This window comes from Melospiza georgiana, chromosome 1 (genome assembly GCF_028018845.1).
Source record: "Melospiza georgiana isolate bMelGeo1 chromosome 1, bMelGeo1.pri, whole genome shotgun sequence".
NCBI lineage: Eukaryota > Metazoa > Chordata > Aves > Passeriformes > Passerellidae > Melospiza > Melospiza georgiana.
In genome coordinates, this window is record NC_080430.1 from 71,221,396 (window position 1) to 71,233,648 (window position 12,253).

The following is a 12,253-nucleotide window of genomic DNA, read 5'->3' on the forward strand; positions in this document are numbered from 1 at the left end:
GCAAAGGTTTTCTTTTCTCTGCAAGGAATAATGTGAATTGAGTGCAATCGTGTTAATGACAGCAGTAACAACCACAGAATAAATATTATTTTAGTGGAAACTGAGGTATTGGTGAAACACAATCTAAGAAACTGGAGAAGGACAGGGCTGGGGTGGAGGCTCAAAATTCTGACTCCACTGACTTTGTGGGCTGAGATGTCACCCCTGAGAGAAAAGTCTATGTTTTAAAAAACCAGAGATGATTTCAGTTATTTGGGAGTGGGTCTGTGGTGTTACCTAACTGCTGAGGACATTCCATGAACCTCACAACCACCTGCCTGTGTTTTGATGGCCAATTTGGAACTGAAGCCACTGATGTGGTGGAAATAATTATCTCACCATCTGATTTAGTCACTCCGGCAAGGTGTTTGCAGAACTTAGCGCTTTGTATAGGATAACAAAAAAGCAATGGGCTGGCTTTTAATTCAATTAAAAGCAAATAATACAGTCTAGGCACTGACAGCATGTGGGAGGAAGTGGTGTTGTTTCCACTCTGACTGGCAGCAAAAACAAGGTGGTTTGAGGAAGGCTTGCGTGTTAATGGCATTTCCCTGTTCTGTTTGTCAAGCAAAGGTGGGAATAGAGAGTCAGAGTTTACCTGAATCAGTTCCTTTACAAGAATAGACGGGGGGACTCCATGGGAACGGTGCCCGTGAGTGTGAGGGGCAGGTACCCAAAATTGCTGTGGGTGAAACAGAGCAAAAGACACCAGGGCTGTGCACAGGGCAGGTAGGAGATGGAGGTCTGGCTGCCGGGAGTGCTGAGCTGCCTTCTCTCTCTCTCTGGCAGCGGGGCTCCCACTGCCTGCTGTCAGCTGGAGGCTTGTACCTAAAAATGCCTGCCCGTGGTGTGGCTGATTCACGTCGTACTTGCAGCAGTCACAGGCCCACTTTGCAGCCAAGGGCTCAGCAGTCTGGTTATGGTGTAACATTTTTCCAGAAGTGAATCAGACTCTGCCTGGTGGCTGTATCAGGCATGATAACCCAAAAGTATCTAATAGCACCTTCCTCTGTCTCTGCCAGTCTGAGTTCATCTTTCTATCATTACAAAGGTAAAAAGGCCACCTGTACTGATTCTGGGTGTTCTATCCTACAGGACAGCCTATAGGATATTAATTCCCTCCTGACCACCTCAGATGACTTTGCATGATGAGAAAATATTTCTGTATCAAAACTCACTTTAAAAGAAATTTGCCCATAAATAACTAATTCTAGCCTTTTGATGGCCTAATCTTTCAGTCAGTGTCTTGCAAGAGAGCTGGAACTGAGATGAAGCATAGAGAGGGACAGTTTCTGGGCTCCCAAGTATGTGATGCCTCTCACACTGGAGCAGGGATTCCTCTGCAGTGCTGCTCTCCTACTCACAGCTCTTACTCTGATTTGAAGTCTGCCAGCCCTGGCTGGCACCAAACTCCTCGTACTAAGTCAGGCTCAGCCTTCTAATAGGTCTTGTTTCTCCTCAAACAAATCACAGCAAAAATAAAGTAAGTATGTCGATTCTCCCCCTCCTGCACCAGCTAATATATTTTGTCAATGGAAACAAGGGGATATGCTCTGGACTTAGTTCTGTCATTCCAAAGATGTACAGAACAGCATAAATCTAGAAAAGCTCATACTTGGACTGGCATTACCTCTGGCCCATCCTGATGTTCCCATGCTGGTTTTGGTGAGTTTTTTGTCTGTGTCTTGTCTTGGTTCAAATCAGACCACAAGCTCTCTGGCAGTGGGTGGGCACTTCTCTGTCACTAAGCGCTGGTGGCTCCAGCTGGGAGCTCTGTGTGGTGCCGCACTATGAAGTCTGGGAGAAGGTGGCAGGGTGAATATAACAAATGCAGCCAAGAAGTAGCATTGCTACAGCTCATCCTGCAACATACAATGCACCAGCACATTTTTGCTGGCATCCTGTAGAGCACAGCCATCCTGGCCATGCTGGATACCTTGGAAGACAGAGCCTGCAAGTGTGTCCTGCAACATCCTCTACCATCAGCCACAGGGGCATCCCCAGGAAAACAGTGAGAGGAGAGGCAGAGGGCCTCCTGTGCAATCAGAGATGCCTTAATGCCACTAGATGTGTGCCCAAAATCTCTCCAGGATATTAAAAACCCTCACAACAGCATAAACCAAGAATGTGCCCCAAGCAAAGCTAACACAGGCATGGCTGTGTGATGCACATGTCCACACCACACAGCTCCTGCCATTCCAGGGCTTTGCAGCCCTGTGTTCTCAAACCATGTCCACAGCTGATGGTACTGGATGTTTTGTCTGTCTGAAATAGTTTTCATTTCCAGCTGCTCCTGAGAAGGGCAGCCCCTGCTGCTCAGAAATGGGGGTTGCATGGGCTGGGCACTCTGAGAGGGACCAGGATGCCTCACCTGCAGGTAAAACCCTCATTCCTGTTGGGAACCTGCCAGAGGAGAGAGCAGCTACTTGATCACATTTACTTAGACCAAAGGGTAGTTCCTTTTGTTCTGTGGTTGGCATCAGGAACTTCACACCAGTGATTTTTTTTAAAGTTGTTTTTTTCTCTTACCCAGTTTGAATGGAGCTGCCTTCTACTCTTCCTTCCCCATTGCTTGCTTATTCTCACTTAGTACTTCTGCCTCCCTGTAATTCAGAAGCACTGGCTGAGGGAGACAAGGTGGCTCCCTGGTGTTCATTTTTTTGCAACAGCTCTATTGTCACTGCCTGTGCTGGTTTGGCTCTGAGAGACAGCAAAACAAACTCCTTGGTGTTGTTTTCATGGCCCTGTCCCATGTTAGACCTCTCTCCAGCCCCATGGCATGTGAAAAGCTCTTGTCCTGGGTGGTGGGAATGTCTCTTACTCTCCATCACCTCATTGCAGCTTGGGCAATGCTCACAGCAGCAGCACCTCGGGAATTGAGCTGCATCCCAAGTGGAAGTGTTTGTGTTTTTTCCTTCTTGTTCGCTTTTTTTTTCTTTCCCACTGCTGCCACAGGTCTGTCTGCTTTGCCTCTGCCTGTCAATAAGTTGGGGCTGTGGGACAATAAGAATTCTGTTTTGCAGAAGAAACAGGGAGTTTTGTGACATTTGGAATTTGGGCTTTTGTTTGTTGTTTAGTTTGTTTTTGTTTTTTTTTAATTCAGCAAGGGATGGGAGGAAAGCAAGATTTCCTTACGATTTTTCTTGGGGAAAATGTCTCCAAGAAACAATTAAAATAAAATAAAATAAAATAAAATAAAATAACAAAGGGAAGCCATTCAAAAGTACATCACACCAGTAAGAAAGCTTGAAATCAGGAGTAGGGGCCTGGCCCAGTCCAGTCTCCCCAGTCACCTGCCTGCTCTGGTGTTGCCACCTGTGCCATGCATGGGTGCAGGTGAATCAGCAGAGATACTGAGATGCCCAGACACTGCTGTCCCTGGAAGTAGCAGCCACGGATGAGCAAAGGAGGCTTGATCTTGGTGGAGCAGAGGCTCACTGATGAGGAGGACACCTCTTCACCCCTGCCAAAATCAATAACTTCAAGGCTCAGCCCTCAGCCTGCTGGGAGTACTCCTGGTTCTCCAGAGCTATGCTCCACAGGTGTTGAGAGAAAGCCCAGCAGAGGAGATGGCACTCCAGGAGCCAGGGTTGGTCTGTGAGATGCAGCTGGAGTGTGGTTTTGGGTGCTCAGGCAGCGAGGCAGAGCCTGGAGGCAAAGCTGCTCCTTGCAGGTTGGGGCCCCACTGCAGGCGCTCATGGCTGAGCTGCTCAGGGGCTGGGTGTGCAAAGCTTGGCTTCTTCTAAAAACAGCAGACTTACTCAGAAGCAGAATCCAGTACTTGCCTTTACTCCAGCTCTTTTATATATAGTCCCCATTTCTCCTGTTTTTACTTCAGCAGTCGCTGTATGAATTGCAGCTGTGAAGTGCGTGCAGGGGGTGCAGGGACAGCTGAGCGCTGCTGGCCAAGCTGGAGCTGCTGTTTTGCTCCTGGATGTGGGGTTCTCTCTGCAAAGGCCATGTTGGAGAGCAGACTTTATCCTCCAGATGGTTGTTGGGGGGAGTGAGTGGCTTATGCCACCTTAAATGAAAGTGGGGGCTCTTCTTTTTCCCCAGGGATAGACCAAGAACATTTTTATTAGTGTTTCCCTTACCATTGCTGTTTTTCTGATTTCCTTCCCTCCTCCCCAACCCCATAATTTTTTAAAGAAACATAGCCAAGCTGCAAAACTAAGATGTTTGTTTCCCTGCAATGCAGGATGATGCAGAGCATGGATTATTCCTGGATTATTGTTTTCAAGGGAGGTGTCCGATGCCAGGAAGTACATTTGCTCAAAACCTGTGCTCAGAGGGAAGGAAAGAGAGCAGTGGTGGTTTGACCTTACCTCCAGGAACGCTGGTGCTGCAGGCAGCAATAGCCCTCCCAGTTTATCTGAAACTCAGAAGATCCCCAGATCCACCAACCAAATGTCTCAAGGAGCCACAGCATTCCTGCTGCCCTTTCCCAGCACACAGCATGGTGATGGAAATTGGTGCTGCTTTCACTTTAAGGATTCCCAAACCCATGAATCCAGACCTCTGTTAATGAGAGCAATTCAGAACATATATAAATGGGGGCTGGTTTCTTCTTCTCCTGTCATTTTTATAAAGCTATAGCAACATAAACAAGGATTCGTAACAGCCCAGAAGAGAGCTCAATGGAGCAGTCTGAAGTATTTTCCTAGAAAAAGTTCACACAGACATGAGTCCTTGGCCCACATGATTATAAGAAGAGATAAACAGAAATGTTTATCTCCTTTTAAACACTGAGGCTACCCTCCTTGGAGTTAGGGAATTTAAAAACAAGGGACATCTGTCTATACTGGTCACTTTAAGAATCAACCTGATTTTCCTTTTTCCAGCACTAACAGTGTAACTTCTGAAAAAGTAGCACATCCTATATGAAGTTTCCTACTTCCATTATTAGAAGCAGGCACAATCAGCACACGTGTATGCAGAAGACACATACACAAATCAGGTCATCTTCATGTTGGAGTCAAAATCAAAACAGAACCAAAAAGACAAACCCAACAAAAACCCTCAAAACACTTACAGGTTTGATTTCACCTCATGTGAAGGTGAGCTTGAGACCATCAAACAAGAACTTTCAGGCATTTGGTTGCTCAATTTTTGTTAATGCTCTCTTCTGCTTTACTGTCTAGACACCAAACCAAAATGATGTTGGCAGCTGCAGTAGCTTCTAATAAGTGACATTTCTTGCCCTCAGAAGTTTCCTGTTTAAGTCAATGGGGCAAGTGGCAGAAGAGTGGAAACATTACTAACTAGATCCCTCCCCCACCACCTTTGAAAAAGTGATATAATGAGAGGGTTGATAAGAAAAACATTACAGTTTTGATAGTTGAAAAAAAAAAAATTAAAATTAAGGAAAGCATTTTTTGAATGGAGCTATATGCCTACAAGACCTGGAAATCACATCATGGACCCCTTTACAGTCTTAGGCATGAGACTGGCACCTGCCCTGGGTACTCAGGGCTGCTGCAAGGAGTCTTTGGGGTGCCCAGCTCCAGGAGGGCCCATAACTCCCTCATGAGCTCATATCTCAGATTTCCCCCTTGCCCAGGTAGTGCTGTCCTAGCTGGTGGTGAAAGGAGCATTTCCAGGAGCTGATGCTGCTCTGTATTTGTCCTTGCTCACAGGCAGATGAGAAACGAAGGATCAGCACAGCTGCAGACAGGGCTGGCAGGAGGCTTTTCCAGCTCTGTGTTGACAGTGAAAGTCTCAGTGCAGTGAACAGAGATGAGGTATTTGTGGGGAGCTTGTGGCATCAATTCACAACGTGTCACTTTGCCAAGGACTGCAAGGAGCCGGCTGGAGCAAGGGTGGGATGGTGCCCGGTGGCGGCAGTGAGGGCTGGTGTAGGCCCAGGGCCTGCACCTCTGTAGGCCCGCACCTTCCAGGCCTACACCTTGCTCTTGACCGGGCAGAGCAACCATCAATACCTATCAAAAGTAACACCAACCAACCCCAGGCCTCAGCAACCTATTTTTGTGAGCAATTGCATCCATTATCCTAATTAAGAAGGAGATGCCAGAATTCTGACTAAGGACTGGGGTTGACTGGAGTCATTACCCACCATGTCCTCCCAGGGCTGGGTGCCTCTGTAGGTGCAAAAGGAGGTTAAAAGAGGTGAATAATGAAAGCACAGGGCGTGAAAGGTCTCTTTGCAAAGCTAGGGAAAAAGAGCAGAGATAAGGGATGGTTTTGGCACAGGTCTCAGAATACAGAAAAGCCTCATGGCCCATGATTCAGAGGTGCTGGTCACCGCTGTAGCGCTGTCTGAAGTGGTGGGTGTTCAGCTTCTCAGAAACTCAACCCTTTATTTACAAACCCACTCATCACTTACAATCCTGCCTGTTTACAAAGCCTGTTGATGAAAGTACCTTGCCTTGAACTCTCAAAGGAAATCTCTTTAATCACAAAAGTCTCACCCTGCTTCTTTGCTTTGGGTTGGTTTTTCTTTTATTCCTATTTTGCACCTCACTTACAGTATTATGCAGACAGAGGAGAATATTATGATGGCCACATTGGCAAATTTAAAAGATGCCAGCGTTTGACTTGTCTGTGCAGTGTTTGAGTGCCTGGGTATGTGGTTTCTTTAGCTTAAGGAGACAGAAATGGAAGGGACAGCAAACTTAAGCAACAAGATGGGAGCCCATTCCATTAGACCCTTTCTGGCTGTAGCCTGATGCTACACCTCCCAGAGGTGCTCTGAATTGCCATCCTTAAGATTGGTCCTCACCCAGTATGTCCCGATATGCTCCAGGCACTTCCCTTCCCCATCACCACCATCTCTAAGGCAGAACTTCTCTCTCCCTCTCTCACCCCTCATCCGACTCCAAGCCATGTTTGCCATCCCCTTCACCCCCAGCTCCTGCCTTGTCTCCAGCAGCTCTGAGGCTTAGGCTGCTGCTGCCAGCACTGTTGGTGCCTGCAGTCGTGGGAGCTTCCTCCTGGGTGAGACCCCACCAAGACCCACTCCCTGGGGCTGCAGCACAAAGTTCCATGCAGGGGGGTTCAGGTGCAGACCCCAGGGGGGCTCATGGGGAGCCCTGGGTGTGGAATAAAGCTAGGGAGTATTTTTTTAGCTCTGGTCCAGCTCTAGGGAGTGCTGTGAGCAGGATGATTTATTTCTTCATAGGTTTATAACTCAGCAAAATTTGGATGGAGGTTTTTTGCAGGCAAGCAGCACATTCCTGACACCCAAGCCAAAGTCCTGCCATATTTCAAGTCGTTTTTCAAAGCCTGGGGACATGAGGAAAAGGTCACCAAGTTTCTTGAAGCATAGAGAAAGAGTATATTTTCCTCCAGCTAAATGATCAGCAACTACTTCAAATTTCCAGGCAAAGAAAATAGACTGGGGCAGACTCCAACCTGGGATATTTTAGACCAAAATTACAAGCAACTGTAACTGAGAAGCAAGAGGCAACCACTGGATTTCCTTGTGTCCCATTTTTGCATTTTTCAAAGACTGAAATTGCTGTACAGTGTATTTGCTATGGTTGGGAAGAAGCAGCACCCTGCTTTGCTTCTCCCCCCGCCTCCCTTTTTTCTGAATGAAAGTGTTTTACAAATGAAAAATGAGGTTTCCTGAAATGATGGGTTGCTTTTTCTTCTGAGCTGGCTTCCATGAAATGTATTTGTGAGCTTTTTGTCATTATCTCTGAACTTGCTGGGAGGTGACAAGGGACCATCCTGTCCTGGTCAGCCTGGCCAGGCAGAGCCCAGAGGGGCATTTGAGGAGGTTCTGGGTAGCCCCAGGTAAAGGCTTGTCACTCTCTTTGTTGCCTGTCCTCAGATTCAGAATCAAACTTCATCTACCTCTGCTTCTCCCTAGGGCCTGTTGGACATCTGGGAGGCTGCAGGAGGGCCATGTCCCCTGTCACACCACAGGGCTACAATCCCAGCCAGTGCACCATCCTCATGACATCCAGGGGAAAGGCTTGGCTGCCTGGGTGTCATCACCATTTGGAAACCAAAGGGTTCTGGTTCCCCAGACCAGAGCAGGGGAAGGTGTCTCTGGACTGCTCACAGGTATGACCTGCACTCGCCCTGACTGCTGCTGGCTAACTCACTCCTCCTTAGGCTTTCTGACTCATCTCCATCACTTGTCTCCAAGTCTTCACTCTCTCTGTTGTTTCACTGAACTCCCTTTGTGTACCAGCCACTCTTTCCCCTACTGCCCTAGAGTGCCACCAGGAAGGGTGGAAAGTGCTAAGGAGTTCCAATCCCTGGAATTCCATGCACCAGCAATCCCAGGAACGTCCAGCTCCATGGCACTGCCCTCTGTAGCAGGAAGCAGAGCACCCAGCTGGATTCTGGAATCTCCTGGGCTGCAAGCCCATGGTTTCTCTTTCCAGTGGGAGAATTGTACAGTACCAGAAGTGCAGTACCAGAATTTCTGCATTCTGGTATACAAGAACTCTCATAGACATGCCAGAGCAAGGTGACACATGCAGCATGACCTACATGGCCCTCTGGGCAAACGGGAGAGTCAGGAGTCCATGGGTAGGTGTTGGAGAGTGTCAGCCAAGGCCACTGTGACTGTGCCTGGGAACAGCTGATACCCGTGAGGGAAGGCTCCCTGTGGGAATGGAGGCACCTCAGGACACTTTGCTACTCAATAACTCAATGAGCAGCAAAACTCTCACCAGCAAGGAAAAAGCAATGCAACTGTGAATGATAAACTGTTGCATGGGTTAGGATAACAGTCTGAATGGTCACATGAGCACAGGAGCTAAAACTTGTAAAAATCCCCCAAACTTGCTCACCCTCTCTAACCTGTGGACTCACTGCCACAAAGCGTTGCTGAGGCAAAAGCTCCACAGAAAAATTAAAAGCCTGGTAAGTCAGCCCTTTGCCCCTCATCTACATGGCTGTTGGGAAGAGCAGAGCAGTACAACAGATGAAAAACCATCTTGGTGCAGTCTTGTGCAGGCGGTAAGAGCTGCAGGGATGCTGCAGTGGACTCTTCCACCAGGTATGCAGACAGGGCAGACGATGTCCCATGAAGCTGGAGCGCTTACTCCAGACACTCAGGAAGGCATTGTGCTTTTTAAAGCAGTCCTAGCTTCAGCTTTCATCCTGTGGGACAAACATATAAGCAAAAGGATGTGTATTTGTGTCTGTGAGCAGGGGTGGATCTACTATTAGACAGGTCTGAGGAGACTGAACCTTTGCTCACCCTTAACTTCTGCTGGTGTCACTCCCACCACACATCCTCTTCTTTTCCAGGGCCAAAATGGCACAATTTCAAATGTGATATAACAGGATGTGTAAAACAGATTCTGTTTTGCCATAGAGAAAACCTTTGTTACGTTGAAGTTAAGCTGAAATATTATATAGTGAAAAGTGTAAATTTTTTTAAGAAAGAAAATACATTGCCACTGCAAAATCCCCCTCAGGTAACACTTCCTTCTAATAAATCAAATATGTAAAAAAACCTCTTCCCAATAAAAGACCGAGCAAAACACATTAAAAACAAACACCAAAAGGACCAACCAGCCCTGAGACTCTGACAAAATGGCAGCAACTGGGTTTTATTGGAATATGAGGAACTGAGTAGATGTAAACCCAAACAAAATGCAGATATGGGAAGTGGGAAGACAACACAAAAACACCCCAACAAGATGAAGAATAGAAGGAAATAAACACTCAGGGCATCATTCCAAAGAGCCCACACTTTGTGGTATGAGTCACTTCAGATGATGCTCCACCAGCCCACTGTGTCTTTGTTCTCCTCCCTGCTCTCTGCAGCATGATAAAAGCATAGGAAGGATGTTTGATGGCAAATTGGCCATTGGCCCCTTTCAAAGGAGAGTCATTTAGTGAAATTCACTCATATTTGTATAAGCTGAAACAAAAAAAAATATGAATAACATGTGTAAAGCAACCAGACTGATCTTGCAAGCACACTTCATTTTGGATCTGGCTGATGGGAAAAACACTCCATTAGAGAGAATGTGACACTATGAATACAGATAACACCTCCCAGCAAGCCTCAGACACCTATTTCTAGATGAGTGTTTACCACCATGTGGTCAGTTGTGGCTGACCATGTCGTGTACAAGTCTGATTATTACGGCCCCAGTGTATCAATTTTACTTTTCTCAAATATAGGCGTGTATGAGTGAGAAGGGATGTGTGTCTGACTCGCCCTTCATTTCTGTAGCACAACGGAGTAGTCAGCTTAGACTACAACCTCTGAGCTGTTTTTCCCAAAGTGGGCAACCTGATAAAAAGGCTCCGCAGAAAGGTGGAACCATTTTTATCAGTGAGTGTTTATCACTCACTATCATTGGTAAAACCTCGCTAGTCAGACTGAAGGTCATAAGAAATAGAGGAAACCCACAACATTTCTTCAGTTATTTGAGTGACGTGCTGCTCCCCGAAAGGCTGAGAAAGCTTTTGAAGACTGAGTAGTTTTTCATTCATGAGAACTGAGTTGGTTTTACTGTTTGTTTGTTTGTTTGCTTGTTTTTGGGGGCTTTTATTTTTTCTTTCTTTTGTTTTTTTTGCTTTTAAGCCTGTCTTGCAGATAAAACCCGACACAATTCACCACAGGCAGGAAACCCTGGAGGGTGCGGTCTGCTGGGTAGAGCAGAGGCCCAGGGCTTTGAGTATCTCACTTCCATCCCTGCCACTGGCACTGCCTGCTGGGGGTGAGTCACCTCTGGCTCCACAGCTCCTGGGGATGTGATGGCACACTGGGTGGGACAGCTCTGCTATTAAAGACAGCCAGTGCCAGGCACGTGGCTTAGGGGTTGTCAAAGCCAATGGGTGGTGTCTGTTGGCTTTCACAAGTTCTGATGTTCATCCCTGCAAATTGCACTCGGAGTCAGAGATCAAAGGTGTCAGACAGTGCCACAAGAAGCTACGCTAGATTTGTAAATTGAATTTTCAGTATGTTCATAGATTGCATGTGAGGGTGGCAGAGGAGTGAGAGCACCTCTGCCTTCACTGTAGCATCAAGCATGGCTTGTCATGCATGAGCTACCCAGATGTACCATGACTCTGCTCCAGGAGGACTTCAGATTCATGCCTCTGCTCTTTCATCAATGCATGTGGCCACAGGGGAGTCACCAAGGCTGATCTCATGTCAGGAGGGGAACCTTGGACACTTTGTCCCATCTCAAGCAGGGCTGCTTTTGACCCTTCCAGCCCTAGAACATGCATTTTTTGTCCCTACACTCTTCCTTGTTCCAGCCCTTGTGTTTGGCAATCATCTGCTCAGTGGTCTGATGCCACAGATGATGAATTTGAGGCAAAGGTGGAGTGCTTGGCCAGGGGAGTGATGCAGCAGCCTCATACTCCTCAGAGCCAGCTGTTTCCAGCTTTGCAGTTCCTCAGTCCCACAGCAGAATCCATTCTGAACAATCGTGAAGAAAAGCACAAGTGTGCTGCAAGAGCACATCAGCTGCATGAAAAGGCACCTACACAAGTTGTTAGAAGTCAGAAGCTCATTTTTAAACAGTCCTTAGTTGCAGCACTTCATCAGTCTTCGAAACTGAGATGTTGATCTTCACCTGTCCTCAATTCTCACTTTCAGCAACAAAACACCACTTGGCTCCTTTTTTCTGACGAAAGAAATCTTGAATTCATGGACCCAATCATAGAATGTTTAGGCTGGAAGAGACCTTAGGTCTCATCTAGTTCCAGCCCCCCTGCCATGGGACAGTTTTCACTGGTCAAAGCCCAATCCAACCTGGCCTTGAACACTTTCAGGAATGGAGCATCCAAAACCTCTCTGGGCAACCACTTACAATGTCTAACCACCCTCACAGTAAAGACTTTCTTCCTGATATCTAATTTAAACCTCTCCTCATTAATTTTTAAGCCATTCCCCCTTGTCCTACCACTGTACATCCTTGTAAAATGTTCAGCTCTCTTGCAGGCCCACTTTAGGTACTGCAAGATGCTAGATGGTGTCCTCAGAGCCTTCTTTCCTCCAGGCTGGACAGCCCCAACTATCTGAGCCTGTCTTCATAGGAGAGGTGCTCTCAGAGGAGCCCTCTGATCATCTTGGCGGTCCTCCTCTGGATTTGCTCTAACAGGTCCGTATCTTGTGTTGAGGGCCCCAGAGCTGGATGAAGCACTGCAGGTGGGATCTCATCAGAGCAGAGGGTCAGAATTCCCTCCCTTGCTCTACTGGCCAAGCTGCTTTGGATGCAGCCCAGAACACGCTTGGCTTTCTGGGCTTTGAGCAGACATTGCTGGA